This window comes from Balaenoptera physalus (assembly GCF_965194825.1).
Source record: "Balaenoptera physalus genome assembly, chromosome: 2".
Taxonomy (NCBI): Eukaryota; Metazoa; Chordata; class Mammalia; order Artiodactyla; family Balaenopteridae; genus Balaenoptera; species Balaenoptera physalus.
Genome location: NC_138883.1, coordinates 37882062 through 37900584, shown reverse-complemented (window position 1 = coordinate 37900584; position 18523 = coordinate 37882062). Strand labels below are relative to the sequence as shown.

Sequence of the window (18523 nt, the reverse complement as noted above, 5' to 3'; positions counted from 1 at the left end):
TCTGGACCACGCTGTAGGAAATACTGATCCAGATCTTAAAGGCCATCTAATTCAAATTTCTCATTTTACAAAGGGCTCACAAACGTTTACTGACTTGATCAAGGTCTGGTAGCTAATTCGCAGATCTCCTCTCTTACCCCCACTTCCAAGACCCCGGAGTCCAAGAATGTTAGAGGAGTTTCTCGCTGAAATCGACCCAAAAAGCTTCTTTGAGGCAGTTTGTGACATGCCCCCCCACCCCCGGTGGTTAACCTGCATTCTGAGTTAGCATCTCCCTCAGACCATCTCTGATGTTCCAGAACAGGAAAGAAAGTTGCCAGCCCTGGGCTGCGGCAGGGCCTGCGGGGGGAGGCGGCTGCTCCGCCTCCAGCACTCGCGGGCGGGCTCGACACAGGCCGCCGAGCGGCGAGCGCGGGACTCGGCGGCTGGCGGCGGGCGGGGAAGGCGCGGGGCGTGGTTTGCAGCTTTCCGAGCGCAGAGGAGCGGAGCGCGCTCTGCTGCGCCCCGAGCCTTCCGCTGGACCTAAAAGGCGAGTGGGAGACCGAGCAAAAGGCGCGATCGAAGGAGCAAGGAGAGTGGGGCGCCGACCCGGGCTGGCTCCAGCCCGCGCCCTCGTCCCTTGCCGGGCCGGCAGCAGGGGAGCGCGGCGGCAGGGCCCCTGCACGCCGGTGCGCCCCGGAGAGAGCGGTCTGTGGCAAGGGAAGGAGAGCGGGAGGGAGGGGAAGGGGCGGGGGCGAAGGAGGGCAAGGTCCCCGAGCCGGGGGAGAGGGCGGCGGGAGACGGGACCCGGCCCACTGCGGGGGTCCGAGCCCGGCCACGGGAAACTTTGCCCGGGTGGGAAGAGCGGGGTGCGTGGAGGGCGCCGCAAACTTGTCAGCGGGCGGGGCGCTTCGGGGATTGGAGCGAGCGCCAGCGAGTGGCGTTTGTCTCTCCGGCTTCTTTGTGTCACCTCCGGTCCCTAGCCCGCCGGTCCGCGCGCCTGGGAAAGGGGCTGCGCCGGGGGCGCGGCCCCCATCCACCCGTCGCCCGCCTCGGGCCCAGGCCCGGGCGCTGGCGGTCCGCTGATTGTTTTCGTTCCTCGCGTCACGCCTGGGCGGGAAAGATTTTGAACGCCGCGTGAGCTAGAACGCGGAGAGCCGCGGCGCGGAGATTGCCAGACCGTGGGCGGCGCGAGGCTAGCCCCGGGTCTCCGAGGACCTGCGGGCGGGGCTCACCGGGCTGGAGAGCGCGCGGGGCCCTGGGGGCCCCGGCACGGTAGGAACCGCAGCGGCCGAGCGCCTCCTCGGCGGGGGCCGCTTGGACGGCTAGGATTATAATTCCATTTCGATTGCTTGGGGTCTTTGTTGTCTGAAATTGAGGGTCTGACGGTAGCACCTTCTCCTTTTTGGGTTGTTTTTCTTCTGTTAAAAAAGAGCGAGGGGAGACTTATGTGGAATCTGCTGCTCCAAACAACATTAGCCACCTTATTTGATGGAGGTTGAGCAGTCCTGTGTAACCTTTGCCTTTGTGGACGCCTATTATTTCCGAAAGTTATTATTTTCTCCTCCCCTAGTGGAAGGGAGCGTCTGAGCCAGATGCTAGCAGGCACGATGGTGTACATGCACCAGCAAGTCAGAGTCAAACCCAGGAGGTTTTTTCTAGCCGCTCAACACTTTTGCATCGCTTTTTTTTTTTTTTTAAAGTTTGTTTGATTTCAAACAACTTTCATCTGCTTTCCTAAAAGTTTCCAGAGCTCCGAAGAACTCCTTGCAGATATTACGTGGTTGTGCGAGGATAAGTCCGACCACTTTTAGGGTTGGGGTTACAGTTAAGCCCCAGAACCATACCTGGCCCGCTCACCACTCGGGTGCCCGCCCTTGAACCATTGTAAACATCATCGGGTTGAGTGTTCACCTTTTATGAGATGGAATATTTGGTGTGTTTTTGTATTTTAATGCACCACTCCTTCTTTAGTTACCTTCCCTTTCTGGAAAACTCTCTTGAGACTCCCCCGGGCTCTTCCTGAGATAATTACTGAGTGGCCTTAGCTGCGCCATCACGCCCCCCACCCCCGCAAGCACCCGAGGGAGCAGAGAACAGGTGCAATCCTCATTAAGTTTTTTCGTGGTGAAAACTCTGGAGATGTCTAAGTAAGTAAAAAGTGAAAATTCTTAGTTCTTTGTCCATATGTTTGATTTAATGAGCTTTATTTGAAGCCAACAAAAGTCAAAATCAAATCAGTTTGGTCAGCTCAACCTTGTACATTAAGATTGTTTTTAAAAAAAATCTTATAAGTTTACCCAGTTAGAAATTTACAAGCATTTCAATGCATTAGTGCTAATTGTGTTTGCAGGATATTGCAGTATGTTTAGAGAACTGAGTCACAATGGGATTTTTCTAGGTTGTGCCCTCAATAGCATAACTAAGAGTTTAATGTAAAGCTCAAAACTGGAATCAGTCACGTCTTGATAAGTAAGGGAAAGTGTGGAAAGCAATTGATTCATTTGTCATTACCCGTATGTTTTAAATATAGATTTTCAATAATTTCACAAAATTATTTTTTCATTTACTCAGATGAGCTCTTAACATATGCCAGCCACTGTGCTGGACTCTGGAGTTCCAAATAATAATAATAACTATTTATGGAATACTTATTTTGTACCAGTAAATGCTTCACATAGGTTACCTCATTCATCTAATAAAAATTTATTGAATGCTTACAATGTATTGTGCTAGGTGCTGGAGTTATAATAATGCACAGGACAGCTGTGGTTCCCGCCTTTATCTTAGCAAGTCGGGAAGATAGGCAGAACATAAAAGACATTACTAAACTAATCATAGTTTTAAAATGTAAATCAGATCACACCACTCCTCCTGCAGTGCAGTGTGTTGTAGGGTAGGAGGTGGGGAGAGGAGAGAGGCGTGGAAGATCAGCAGAGGAGATAGCATTGAGTCAGGAAAGAGCTTGATAGTGTGTGGATTGATTGGACCTGAGTAGGTCTTGTTGCTGAGCTCTGTCAGCTGCAGGGAGAGAACTAAATGATGAGAGAGTGGTAATCAGGTGACAGATCATGCAGGGCCTCTTTGGCCAAAGTTTGGATACATTCACATTGAATCCTCATATATACCCTTTTGGCCCTATTTTATAGTTTATAAAACTGAAGTAACTTTCTGAGTCTGCACAGTAGGTGAATGGCACAGCTTCCTAGGATAGGAAGCCAGGCTCTCAGTCTCCACTTATATTTAACCACTATGCCAGCATCAAAAGACATAGTCCATATCCTGATAGACCTGTTTGTCTAGTGAAGACAAGCCATTGCAATACACACATGGTGGTGCTAGAAAAGATGTGTTCTAGGGGCTGTGGGAGGAGGAAAGCACCTAATTCTGCCTAGGAATGGGGCAGGCCAAATTGGGAAAAATGAAAATATTTTTCCTTTTTTTCAGAATTATGAAATGTTTCAGATTAGCTATAATTCAGAAATAATCTTAATGTTAAATGCAATAGCCCATTCTTCAGGGCTTCACTGTGTGTTCTCTCTTTTTTTTTTTTCTTACTTTCATACTTACCAATTACCTGAGTCATGTGTCCCCTTTCCTACTTTTACAAAATAAAAGATTGTGTCTGGAATACTGTAAAATCACTTGTATTTAAAGCCTGTAATTCTTTGTGAAATTGCAGGTTAAGTTCTTTTTTGATTGTTTTTATCTTAAGCTGTCTAGCCTTTCTCGTTTTGTGTGATAATTTTATAAACAGCTTAAGTGAATGTAATTGACATACAGTAAGCCACATATTTTAGAGTGTTAAATTTGATGAGTTTTTGACTTATGTATAGATCTGTGAATCCATCTTTCCCTCTGGTCCCTCCCTACACCCTGCATCCTTCTTTCCCAAGTAACCAGTGGTAGCTCTGACCCTATGGATTATTTCGTATTTTCAGAATTTTATGACTGGTATCACATAGTATGTTCTCTTTTTTTGTCTGGTTTCTTTCACTCAACATAATTATTTTGAGATTCATCTATGTTGTTGTGTGTACCAGCAGTTGATTCCTTTTTATTGCTGAGTGGTGTTCTATTGTATGGGTATACCCAAGTTCATTTATCCATTCACCTATTGATAGACGTTTGGTTTTTTCCAGTTTTTGGCTGTTAAAAATAAAGCTGCTGTGAACATTATGTTCAGTCTTTGTATGGACACCTACTTTCTAGGAGCAGAATGGCTAGATCATATGGTAGGTGTATGTTTAACTTCTAAAGAAACTCCCATACTTTCCCAAAGTGGTTATATCATTTTACATTCCCAGATTAGTGCGTGAGGGTTCCAGTTGCTCTGCATCCTTGTCAACACTTGGTATGGTTAAACTTTCATAGCCATTCTGTTAGATGTGTAGTGGTATCTCATTGTGGTTTTAATTTGCATTTCCCTGATGACCAATGATGTGCTTATTTACCATCCATATAATATCTTTTTTTGTTGTTGAAGTTTCTCTTTGCATTTTTTGCTCATTTTTAATTGGGTTAGTTACTTCCTTATTGAGTTTTGAGAGTTTTTTATATATTCTAGATACAAGTCCTTTATCAGATACATGATTTGCAAATATTTACTTTCAGTCTATTGCTCGTCTTACATTCTCTTAACAGATCGTTGAAGAAGTTTTAAATTTTACTGAAGTCCAATATATCAATTTATTCTTTTATGGATTATACTTTTGGTGTTATACCTAATAAATCTTTGCCTAACTCAAGGTCACAAAGATTTTTTTCCTTAGAGTTATAAAACTCATAGGAAAACTCTATAAAAGAATGTAAAACCATGAAGTCTTTCGTTGTACATTTAGGTCCATCTACTTTGAGTTAATTTTTGTTTATGGAGCTGGAGTATGGGTTGAAGCTTACCCTACTGCCACCAGGAACACTTAACATGTTTTGGAGATGAGATAATGTCTGGAGACAATGTGGTGGGGTGGGGTGGGTGGGTATTTGCTATTGGCATCTAGTGGGTCAAGGCCAGGGATGCTGCTAAAGATGCTGCAATGAACAGGAGAGATCCTCTCAACAAAGAATCATTCAGCCGAAATGTCAGTAGTGTCAAGGTTGAGAAACCCTAGGCTAGAGGTTTATCAATTTTATTGACCTTGATGAATCAGCTCTTGGTTTCATTTATATTTTCTGTCTTCTGTTTAATTGATTTTTACTCTGATCCTTATTATTATTTCCTTTCTTCTACTTACTTTGAGTTTAATTTTACTCTTCTTATTCAAGTCACTGTGACCTTTTTCCTTTTCTGATATAGGTGTTTAGTTCTTTAAATTTCCTAAGTACAGAACTGCTTTAGGGAATTCTCACAAATTTAACTAGGGTGTGATTTCATTTTTATTCAGTTCAAAATGCTTAAAAATTTTTCTTTGGATTTATTGTTTGACCTTGAGTTACTTAGGAGTTTATTACTTAAGGTTTCCAGACATTTGTGGATTTTCCAGGCATCTTTCTGTTATTTCTAAATTTAGTTTTCTTATTGTCTAAGAGCATAACTTATATGGCTCAAATTCTTTTATATTTACTGAGAGTTATTTTAAAGCCCAGAATATCATTAATTTTGGTAAATGTTTTGTGTGTGCTTGAAAAGACTGTGTATTCTAATTATACAATGTCAAGGGAACATACCATCAACATGACGTCACTGTTCATGTTAACCTTGATTACCTGGCTGAGGTAGTGTTTGTCAGGTTTCCCTCCTATAAAGTTACTCTTTTCTCCCTGTTCTGTCCTTTGCTTTTTTAGATGGAAGTCACTATGTGTAGCCCACATTTAAGGAGTAGAGAGTTATCCTTCTTCTCCTTGAAAGGTATTGCTTTTTTTACCCCACGTGACAATCTCTGACTTTTAATTCTGGTATTTAGGCCATTTATATTTAAAATGATTATTGATTATGGTTCACTTTAAATGTATAATCTTGCTATTTGTTTTCTGTTTTTCTCATCTGTTCTTTGTTTCCTTTTTTCTCTTTTTCTGTCTTTGATTGGATTAATTGAATTTTGGTCATTATAGTTTATATCCTTTTTTTTTTGCTTATTAGAACTCATTCTTTTTTAAATTTTTAAATTTTTATTTTTTTAACATCTTTATTGGAGTATAATTGCTTAACAATGGTGCGTTAGTTTCTGCTGTATAACAAAGTGAATCAGCTATATGTATACATATATCCCCATATCTCCTCCCTCTTGTGTCTCCCTCCCACCCTCCCTATCCCACTCCTCTAGGTGGTCGCAAAGCACCGAGGTGATCTCCCTGTGCTATGCAGCTGCTTCCCACTAGCTATCTATTTTACATTTGGTAGTATATATAGGTCCATGCCACTCTCTCTTTTTTTTTTTTTTTTTTAAATTTGGCTGCACCCCGTGGCTTCTGGGATCTTAGTTCCCTGACCAGGGTTTGAATCCATGCCCTGGGCAGTGAAACCACTGGACTGCCAGGGAATTCCCTACCTGTCATTCTTTATTTTGTTATTTTAGTGTTTGCTTTAGGGTTTATAGTATACATCTTTAACTTATCACAGTTTAACTTCAAGTGTTATATTATACCACTTCAATGAAAGCCTTGTAATAGTATATTTCCCATGTCTCTCTGCTTTGTGCTATCGTCATACATTTTACTTTTTGTCTGTTATAGACCCTACACTACATTATTATTTTTTGTTTGAGCAGTCAATTATTTTTTTAAGGGATCTAAATAACAAGAAAAAAATCATATATTGACCCATGGTTACACAGGTTATATTCTTTGCTTTACTATTATTAAATGAAAATAAAGAAATCATACATATTGAGGTTATTGGATTCATATTTATGAGTATATTCTAACTTGTAATTTTAGAATAAACGTTAAAGAGGTAGTGAAATTTGGAAATCAGAGTATAGTTCATTTTCTTAAACTAAATCCACTGAATTGTCATTGAGCTGATCATTGCTGTAATAGAAGGATACTTCAGGATACTGTGGTGTATGACAAGATTCAGAACACCTGGACTTGGAGAACTCTCCAGACAGGCACTGATGAGTGTGCCGTACTTCTTTTCTTTCCTTTGGGCAGCATTAGGAAAAGGGAAATGGCTAGGCAGAAAGAGTCTGTCCTCCCATGCTGACATTTTCCAGACCCTGAGAAACTCTGATAGATGAGTTTGAAAGCACTTCTTTCTTTCAGTGGTGTATGAGATGAAGAGCACTTGGTTATAGCTCCTCAGGTCAGAGTAACACACTTGACAAAGTGAGCCTCAAGCTTCTGCTTGTCAGCGTCCATGTTTGACTGAAAACTCCAATCTGAGATGAAGTTCTAGAACTCGTCAAAATTTGCTATCTACTTGTTGCTTTGGTTCCAGCTGACTTTTAGTTTTCCTTTATCAGTGAGTAGCTCCTTTCCATCTGGGTATGTAAATGTGCTCCTATTCTGAATACATCTTAATACATTGACAAACACTCAGCTATAAATGAGTGAGAAAACTTAACTCATCCAACAAATTAATTTACTTTGTAAATATTTATTCAATCTGGGCTCTGGCACATTGATGAAAATTTATGTCCCTTGCCCTTCGAAAGCTAACTGTCTCATAAGAGAAAGGCCCACAAGTAGAGAAGCATGCGTTCCAATGTGGTAATTGGTGGAATGGATATATGAACTGGGCAATGGGAGTAAGCCTCGAGCAGTGGTTCTCAAAGTGTGGTCCAGGAAACAGTAGTATCAAACCTACTCGTTCAGAAACCTACAGGGTGGGGCCCAGCAATCTGTGTTTAACAAGTCTTCCAAGTGATTCTGATGCACGCTCAAGATTGTGAACCAGTGGCATAGAGAATTAGATAATCTCTGAGATTTTTTCCCCCAGGTCCTAATTTCTACAAATATGGTTTAGAAATGTGATATTTACCCCATTGTATTGTACTTGAAGAACTGTTTTAGCATGAATGAATTGGTATGTAAAACGTTAATGCTATGCGGGTAAAACAGGAATTCAAAATGGTAAAGATATGCCTGACACTGGGACAAAAGTAAATTAGATTTAAAAAAACTTTATTATGAAAAATTTTAAGTACATATTCAAAAGCAGAGATAATAGTGAAATGAACTCCTATGTAAACATTACCCAGTATCAATAGCTATCAAGTCCTGCCAATTTGGTTTTACCTATACCCTCACCTATCCCCCCTGTGCTGGGTTATTTTGAAGTAAATTCCACACATCATATCATTTCATCAATAAATAATTAGATTTTAAATTATTTGAGCTATTAAGTTGCTAGAGATGAATTTGAAACCGGATCACATATAGCCATTTCACGTTTCCATGTTAAATTATAGATAAAGTTTGTCTGGAGTTCATTTACACAAAAGATGAGTAAAACAAAACAGTTGTGTGGGCAGGTGTATATATATTCCTATTAGTATAAAATCCATTAAAAATAAATATACTGGTTACAACAGTGAAAATATTTTATGTACCCTCATCATCATTATAGCAATATATACATTATATTTATAAATAGTATTCCAGAATAGTAAGAAAAATATATCCATATGCTGCCAAAATTGAAATACTGTGCTTGAAGGGGAAACTTTAATTTGAAAGGCAAATTTTTAGGAAGGATGGTATTATAAAAAGGTTTTACAGATTTCTAGGCAAATTTTTAATATATTTAAATTAAAATTTCTCATTACTCATTTCGGCAGTTATGTTGCTTCATTTGGAAAGATAAAGCTAGTCAACATTTAGGGATGAACAATACATCTTAAACAATAAATCCACTTATCTTAATCTATGTGGTACACACAGTCTTATCAAGGTTAGAGCTCAGGCTATAAGACAGTTCATGTTCGGAGAAAGGGGACAGAATTAACTTTCACAGACTTTTCACAAACACGTAGAAAACTACCTGTTTTCTCCCACTGTGGCTTTGGAGTACAAGTTGTGATATCCTGAGGAAAAGCTGATAGTAATACGACTGGGCTCTTTGTGTTTGGCTGCTTTTGAATGATACATTAATTAATGGGTCGTACCGTAGGAGTTAGCTAATTTTCATTTAAAAAATGCTAATTACTCAGAAGTAATTTTTATCTGAAGTGTAAGTTGCAACAAAATAAATAAAGCTGTTCAAGATTGTTCCCCATGCCCCCCAAATAAATTTTTAAAAACCCTACAACTCAAATGCACCTGAGCTATTAGTACTAAGGTAGGTTATAGTCAACGTTTGATGGGATTGTTTGATAGAATAATGCATGCTAGAGCTTTTAGTTCAAAATTTTGAGCTAGTGATTCAGAAAGAAAAAAATAAAGAATTAACTATAAATTCTGTTTATAAAGCAGTTAAAGGTGTGTCTTATTTTTCGTGCTAGTATGTTTACAAAGAAAATAGGTGACTAGCAATCTCTTGTTTGACTATCTTTTGTAGTTACTCATTTGATGACACTGAGTAAAAATTTTTCCTCTGTTAATGGGACTTTGTTTAAAAGAAAGTATGTTACCTTTGTAGTCTCTGCGCTTTTTTCATTTTAGGAAACTCCAACTCAGTTGTGTAATAATTAATTTTATAAACAGTGTTTAGTCCAGAACTGATTATATTTCCTTCTGAGCCAGATGAAAAGAAACTCCCAAATGTTTATAATCACAGGTTGATGATTTGGTTCCAAGACTCTGTTGGTGATGGTTTCTGAGACTCGGAAGGTAAGCTTGCTTCTTTCATCAATCATCATGTTGTCTCGCATGTGTTTTCTTAGCAACAGCTGCTGATTTCAGGTTTGAGCTAGGAAAGTATGTTTTGAAATGATCCAGCATATTCTTTCAGGTTATATATGCCTGTTAAACCTTACAGGCTTACTGTTAATGTTGTATGTTCCACCATGAAGGAATGATTTCATTCTCTTCCTGTCCCTGCCTTCCAAATCATTTTTCTTCTGTTTTTTTTTTGTTTTGTTTTGTTTTCTTTTTAAGGGGGTTGAGGGTGGGTGTAATAAAAGAGAAAAATAAAGGAACCTGGAAGACTGTGGACATGCTCATTTATGACTCTGGACCAGAGCAGAACCAAAAATGGCCTCCATGTGCTAATAGGATAAAATATAATTTACTGGGGTCTTGATCTTGAGTTATACTCTCAGGTGCATAAGTACTAAAGGACAAGTGGATTTTAGAAATGTCTGTGGTATAGTGTAATGGTTAGGATTGTAACTTCTGAAGTCAGATGGACCCTGGTTCAAATCCTGGCTTTGCCATATACTAGCTGTGTCACTTTGGGCAAATTACAAACCTCTCTGAGTAGAGCTTCCTCAACTGTAAAACATAAGCCAAAATATGACTTATAGGAGTGTTATGAATATTACTGAGACAATACATGTAATGGATAGTACAGTATCTGTAATCAAACATTGTAGAACACATAGTAATAAGTGCTAGTTATTACATTCAATTCAAGGGTGCAGTGAACAAGGGGCTAAGTGACAGGTGTTAGAGGGCAATCAGCAATGAATCAGACATGGCTCCCCTTCTGCAGGAACTGGGGGAAGGTAACCTTGTAAACAAATCACTCTAATATGATCCAGAATGAAAGAAGTGCCACCTGAGGTGCTAGCAAAGTGCTGTGGTAATTAATGCCACCTTTGGGGAAGTTAGGGCTAGTTTTGTAGAGAACATTTGACATTTGAGCTGGGCGTATAGCTGGGTCTAGAGTGTAGAATAGGACTTTCATGGGTGGAGAATGGAGGAGAGTAGATTGAGGGCTGAAGAATAACACTGAAGCACAGGGCTCATGGCAGGTTGTAGTGGGAGGGGTCTGGATAGATGCTTTGTGGTTAGATCTTGGGACGTTTTTTTCATGGAAGTGTTTGGACCATATTCTTCTTCTCAGTGGGAACACGCAGCGTGTGCTTGGTGTGAGCTCTATTTTATAATAACATTCTGAAAGATGTAGTGGAGAGGCAGGGAGTCCAATTACAAGGATGTTTTCAGAAATCCAGGTAAGTGATGAAGAAATTCAGAGAACAGAGTCAGAGGGGATTAAAATGAGATGGAAGGGACAGAATTCTAAATTAGGTGCTGAAAAGAATATTGGTGCCATTACTTGCCATTACTTGCGAGAGAGATACCACAGGGAGAAAGTGTGGGAGAAAACTGATGGTCTGGTGATGGGGTGGGCTAATGGGTCTTTTTTTTTAATCGAACTATAGTTGATTTACAGTGTCATCTTAGTTTCAGGGGTACAGCACAGTGATTCAGTTTTTTAAATATATACACACACACACACACACACACACACACACATACATGTATATATTCCTTTCCAGATTCTTTTCCCTTATAGGCTATTACAAAATATTGAGTATAGTTTCCTGTGTTATACAGTAGGTCCTTGTTGGTTATCTATTTTATATATAGTAGTGTGTATATGTTAATCCCAACATTCTAGTATATCCGTCCCCCCCTTCCCCTTTGGTAACCGTAAGTTTGTTTTCTATGTCTGTGAGTCTCTTTCTGTTTTATAAATAAGTTCATTTGTATTTATTTATTTATTTTTTAGATTCTGCATATAAGTGATATCATACGATATTTGTCTTTCTCTGTCTGGCTTACTTCACTTAGTATGATAATCTCTAGGTCCATCCATGTTGCTGCAAATGGCATTATTTCATTCTTTTTATGAGTAATATTCCATTATATATAATATATATTATATATTATATGTATATACACCGCATCTTCTTTATCCATTCTGTCCTTATTTGTCTCTTGTAACAGTCTTTGTTTTAAAGTCTGCTAATGGGTCTTTTGAGCTCAAAGATTAGTGGACATCTAGCTGGCAGTTGGAAATTTAGTTCTGAAAGAAGGAAGCTAACATTTATTATGCACCTACTATGTCTCAGGTTTTATGCTAAGCATCTTCACAAATCATTATTGGAAACAAATAGTATTTTTATTGATGAAGAAATAGAAGCTGAGAAGAGGCCTGATATTATTTAAATATCTACCCTAATTTCAAAGCATTTCTCATTTTTACTGTTCTCTTCAAGCTCTTGGGAGCAAGAGGAGAGCTGGGGCTAGGAAGAATGAGTGAGTGGGTACTGAAGGCAGTGGGCTGCCTTCTGTGGCACTTTTCATCATTTCTTCATTCAGGCTCTCATTACATATTCTTTACCACAAGGAGAGAATCACCTTCTAACTGGGTGGTTAGTATTTGTTACCTGAAGAATGTTGAGGGAGTTTCATAATGAACCTTATTTCTCAAGTTCTGATATTCCTTTCCTTTTAGAACTACTTGAAGGTTGAAGTACTCCAAGATTTTTTTTTTCTCTTGCTTCTGATGAAATGGAAAAGTTTGGCTACGAGTGGGTTTTAACTTTATAAAATGAGCCTTGTTTTAGTTGGATTGGAGAGGACGAGCAGGGCAGAGAGAATGATACTCTTTTCCTTAACGTTATCCCCTTCGAAATGTGTAATCCTGAGGTCAAGCTCATGAATGCAGATGAAAATTAAGTCTGGGAAGATTTTGAGCATGTCTTAAAAACTTTTTTTTTTAATTACAAAAATCCAACTACACACATTACAACACACAGATATTAAAAAGCAAAAGCCTGTCCTCATATTATTTCCACTTTCCATTTCTGTCTCTGTCCCTAGAGATAATCACTGTGGACAATTCTATGTTTATCCCATTTGAATGTTTACGAACATTTGGAACCTTGGCAGTAATTGGGCAAAATAGCTAGTTTTTAAGCTTTTTCCTTTTCAAACAGATACTTGGTTTTAGGGTTTATTATTGAAGTTTCATAAATACAGGTTCTTCTTTTAGACTGTGTTCTGAGAGCCCTATAAACATCAAATGTAACTTATGTTAAATGCTGTTGGATCACCTTTCAAATCAGTGACATACCTAGGATTAGGATTTAGAGACCTTGAGCTTCTCATTTGTTGCTAAACCAGTTCTGTTAGTTAATTTATTACACAAGCTTGCCAGTTAACTGCAACAGTGGACAAAAAACAGGTTTCATCTTATTATTTATTTATTTTAAAGAGAAGAAAGGACAGAATGTGAGTTTAAACTAACATAGGCCCATTTTAGTAACTATATTAATCTGTTAATTACTTCATATGTTGAAGTGTTCAGACAATATGTGTTCTGGTAAATTTCTCTATAGAATCGTGGAATAAGTTAGTCAATTCAATATATCTTGCCTGTTAGGAACTTTAAGGACATGGAGTTCAGAGCCTGCACACTGTGTTCAAGCAGGAGTTGCCAGTAACTTGCTGTGTGGTCTCAGGAAAGTTACTCAACTTCCCTGTTTCCCTAAATGGGGTGAATAGTGTCTGTCTTGTGAAGATTAAAGGGATGGTGCATGTAAAATATTCGGCACAAATTACAAACTAAATAAATATTAACTATACTTATTACTGTTTTATAATTATTATCAAATAGAGAACCTACAATTTTGTTCATCCACGTAAGCAGAATTTACCTGCTTCTTACTCTCAAGCTATAACAAAGGAGACATCACTATATTTCACTTTTATTGCACTGTAGATGTCAGAAGGAATGTGCAAATATTGAGGTATGCTTTTTAAGCAGATACAGATCTCAGTACCCCGCTTAGTCAGCTTCTTAACTAAATAAGTTGGAGGAGCTTCAACCAAAGGACCACACAGAGATTTTCTTTTGTCTTTGTGGTCCTACTTCTCAAGATTCTTCATGGGTTCCAGTTTTGGTTCTACTCAGGAAAATATTATAAAATGCATAAGACATTTTCTCGAGAGTGTTCAAATTTTTCACCAATGGGGAGAGAACTACTTAGGTATATTCCTTTTTGAGGATGTTTTATATTATATGAGTTTTGGGGGCTGGGGATGGGTCAGAGATCTTTTCATGGGGAAGGCTTTGAGAGAAGGAAAAAATATTTCTTAGAAATCTCAAAACTGTAATCTGAAATTCCGTGGAAAGAAAACTTGAGTTTTGTAATCTGAGTTACTGGAGTTAAGGGGTCAGAAGGATTATTTATGTTTTAGGAAGTTTTTCTTCACAGGGAGGTATATAACTTCTAAATATTTTAATGACCTAGAAGATATACTGAAGAAAAAGTAACCTTAGAAGTGGGCAGATACAGGATTTTTTTTTTTAAGCCAGACAAGTTTCTAATGGAGTCTCTGTGCATGTTACAAGTAACAACAAAGATAATTTTGTATACACAGAAGTACATTCTGTTTTTTCCCTGAGATGATGTGACCTCTTATCAGGTCGTAAATTGTGCCCACAGAACTGGGAACTGTATCTTTAGGATAAACTAAGAAACAAATAATTCTGGTTGTTTCTCTTCAGGTGAGAAACTTCTGCCATGTTTAGAAATGAGATGGAAACTAGCTTGCAAACTCGGTAGCAAGTCACAAGGGAAGCCTGGGAGAAGGGATGATTTCACAGTTTGAGGTTCTACTACTTCAGAGCTCAAATCCCTTTCTCAGACACCCTGTATTTCCATAGTTGCTTGATTCAACATCTTTAAAACAAATGAATACCTGTTGAAGAGTTAGCACTGCTGGCTGGCACCCTAGAGAAAACAGCTTCCAAACCACACAACAGTTAATTTTTCAGCTGTTTTTTTCTCATCTACTTTCCCATTAACCAGTCAGAATGCTAAGATTTCAAGGTGAGGTAAGACTGGGTGTCTAGTATTTAGTTAGAACTCCCCACTTACCAATGCAGTAATGGATGGTTCCTTGGAAGTAAAGAGTTAAAGAGAAACAGAAACTCAAAAAGGACTGAAAGGAGCTCTAATTTGGGGAAGATTGGAATTACAAAAAATTTCCCTAGAACAGTTTCCTTAAAATTATGGTATGAAAACCCTAATCTAAAGTAATTAGAAGAAATGTCATTTACTTTTTAAGTCATAGCACTTTCTAAACCAACTTCTCTGTACCACAGTCTGTGAGCTACATGTTAAAATCTACAGTGATTTACTGAGTGATCTAAGGATTTGCTAGTTTATTTGCTTTGTGTGCCGTACAAATCTTGGTGAACTAGTCAAAGTTGGATTGCAGGGAATAGAGGGGAACTCTTCTCTAAAACGAGTCCGGAGGGTGTGAGAGAAATAATGGAGAGATCGTAAGTTGAGTAAGAGCAGTATCTTACTAAACTTATCTAAGATACCAAAGATGAATTCAAATCCTGGGTTTGTCCCAGGCAGTTTTATGTCCTTGAATAACACTAATGTTGACGATCTCAGTTTCCCCACCTCAGGAGTATCATGATTATATAAAACAACCTATAAGCACAACTAAATACAAAGTATGTTTTGTCTTGGGTCATTTAAACTGTCCCCGCCCCTTTACCGATATCCTTTGGTCTCCTCTCCTAAACACAGCCAGCCAGCTCTCAAAGGTCTGCCATCATCACGAAGGATGACAAGGGAGAGAGTGTGGTGGGATTAAAGGCCATTCCTGGGATGACTTTAAAATGTGCGTGTGCTATCCATAGTGAGTCAGCAAGTCTTGTCTCATGTGTGATTTGTACACTTGTACAGTGAGAGAAGTGATGGGTCGTTATTAAGAGTCCAGAGAGTTCAACACCCATCATGTTGAATTTAATTCAGAATTTTAGAGCTGAATGATACCTGAATCCTCATATTTCACAGATGACAAACCAAGATTCAGGGATGGCAAGGTACAGTTGGTAATTGGCAGAACAAGGAGTAAAAATGCTACCTCCAGATTCCTGGCTCAAAGCTCCTGCTGTCATAGATGTGTGTGTGTGTGTGTGTGTGTGTGTGTGTGTGTGTGTGTGTGTGTGTGTGTGTGTAAAGTATTACGCATTATTTAAAACCTATGAAAAGGCATAAATCAGCATGCCCTTAAGTCCTTACATGCTTTGGCATGATACTTAAGAAACAAATTGTTCCTAACATGGTCGTGACCCCGTCTTCCACAGAGGTAGCAGCTGTCCTGAATTTGGTGTTTATCATTCTCATGCATTTCTTTACAGTTTTGTTGCATATGAATGTTAATGGTGATTTTCAAAGTATTTAGCAACCTGGTAGTGTGTGGGCACTGCCACTCATAATGGATGCTGGCAACAGATCCAGCCATGCCAGGGTATATTAGCCGAATATCAGACCCATCGTGGACCCCCCCTCAGCAATATTTTTAAGAGTGTACATAGTTAGTACCATCCTGTATGCATTCTTCTACAAATTGCTTTTTTCCTTCAGCTTTATATTTGTGAGATGCATTCATACTGACATGTATAACTCTCATTATTCATTTTCAGTGTTTAATATTCTAATGTATGACTATGTCACAGCTTATTTGTCTATTCACTTATTTTTGGGTAATTAGGGTTTTTTTTTTTTTAATGCCCTCTCACCTGTTCAGGTGTTTTGCTTATTTTCTTGTTAGGTTGTTTGTCTTTTCCTTATTGATTTGTGAGTATATTATTTTTGAGTTTTTTTTGGAAACTAGTATTTAATACTCATTAACATCTGTACTTATATAAGCCACATAAGACCTATCATAGCTTTGTCTTTCCATAGCTGTTCACATTTGGAAAGGGTCTTTCAGTATCCCCGAATCAGGTTCACGTCAAGTACACCAGTGACCTCACCTGTGACTGTAGACATGGACATGTTCCATTATTTAGAATGGGTTTGACATAGTCTTAACATTCTTGATTGTGAAGATGGACTTAATTTCCCTATATTTACATGGTCCTGTAGGTGAAAGGGTTGACCTCATTGTAACTCTAAAGTGTGGGAGGAAAGCCTTTATGGGAAATTATAAAGTTCTTTTTTCCTTTATTAAATCAAAAGCAGGAAAATGGGTGGTGCCCTTGCCTCCTTAGTGAACCCCAAATGGGCCACAGCATATAAAGGAAACTATAAAGTGAATGGAAGGACTGAGGCCATTGCTCAGGAAGTTCTTCCAGGAACTTTCACTATTTAAACTCTCTGGGTTGTTAGATAACCAACAAGGACCTACTGTATAGCACAGGGAACTCTGCTTAATACTCTGTAGTAACTTAAATGGGAAAAGAATTTGAAAAAGAATAGATACATGTATATGTATAACTGAATCACTTTGCTGTACACCTGAAACTAACACAACATTGTTACTCAACTCCAATATAAAATAAAAATTAAAAAAAATGAACTATCTGGGTGGTTCATGATTTTAGTTCCCTCCCCCTTTTTTCCCCCAGTGCGCAGGAACTTGACAGAGGTACATGTTAGGCTGTTTGTTCTTTTGTTGGCTACTTGTATCTGCTTTCTAGAAGGTTATTGTTTTCAAGGATCTTAAACACCAGGATTAGGACAGTTAAACCTTTCGCAGGCTTGAAGTGTAATCTTCCTATTGGTTTTGCTTTCCTGGCTTCTTTGCTTCCTTCCCTCTCTTCCTTGTTTCTTTCTACTTACAAATTACTGCATTTGTTAGATAGCCATCCTTCAGAGCATCCAATGTTTTGTTCATTTAAATTTTTTTAACCTTCTTTTTGTCGTACAAAAGGACAAAAACATTTAAAAATACTTTTAGTACTGGAGGTTGCCTTTTCCTGGAGCATTGCTTCCGCCTCCCCCCCCCCCAACCAATCCCCCAGCAACCCCGCCCCTGCCCTCCCCCTCTCCACTGCCTCACTCCCACCCTCCTGGCTCTGTAGGTCTCTTTTGTTGTTGGGAGCTAACAAAGTACTGTAATTTGCTGGATATTGTGGATGGAGGATAGGCCAAGGGCTCCCGGGAAGAATTTCTGTAACCTGCCTGCTCTCCCTTCTCTTAAAAATTGCTGATTAACTAGTCTCTTCTGTTCTGGGAACAGCCAGAACTTTAAGAGTGTTGTTCAAAGGAAACATTTTTATTTTTAGAGGCATAAAGAGACAAAACTATGGACTTTAAGTGTGTAATCCCAAAGCGAAAACAAAAATCTTGCTGAAAAAATTAGCAATATATTAAACATTTTGAAAATAAGCTGCATTTTTATTTTAGCTTTCTGTATTTTTAGTCGAAATGAATATTACCACAGGTGTTCTGAAATTCTCCTTTTCTTTGCATGTTTTGCCATATAAAATTCATTTAATGATGTAGAAGATTAAAAAACGTCAAAGGGGAAAAGTGTTTAAAGAAATTTTGTTGTGCAGAGGACATGCAGTTAAAACTAGCAGACAAGCAGAGTTCTCAGAGATGGTGTCATCCAAATTAATTTTAACTTCATCATCACATGAATAAAGAGAACCCTTTCAGTCTCTGATTTTTAAATAATCCTGATTTCATTTTTTGGGGGTTAGTTTTCACTTTATGAGTCCTAGTTTCTAGTAATAATGTAGCATGTGATGTAAATAAAAGTGGAAGATGGGACTAGCAGCGCTGACTTTCCCACAGGATCTTTGTGAGCAGAACCCCAAATCCTTTACAGATTCAAAGGTCTATTTAAAGGTTCACAATAACAATGACAACATTTTAGGGCTGTCTTCCAACCCTATCACTTCCTTCTTCTACGGGGAAGCTGAGCTTGGGGTGGAGGAGGTGCACTGGTGTTA

At 38.8% G+C, this 18523-nt stretch overlaps 1 protein-coding gene across 17 annotated transcripts in view; it reads left to right on the top strand.

The window, feature by feature from the left end:
• Window positions 1-516: 516 nt before the first annotated feature.
• SYNE2 (spectrin repeat containing nuclear envelope protein 2) overlaps window positions 517-18523 on the top strand; it is a 319482-nt gene continuing 301475 nt past the window's right edge. For 14 of the 17 annotated variants that reach the window (XM_082442457.1, XM_082442453.1, XM_082442455.1 and 11 more), the window contains exon 1: window positions 517-687. The gene's annotated coding sequence lies outside the window, so the exon portion shown is untranslated. Of the gene's footprint in view, window positions 688-979; window positions 1255-1332; window positions 2130-6349; window positions 9691-18523 lie in introns of those variants that run through there. The other 3 variants (XM_082442461.1, XM_082442460.1, XM_082442462.1) reach the window with 3 other exon arrangements.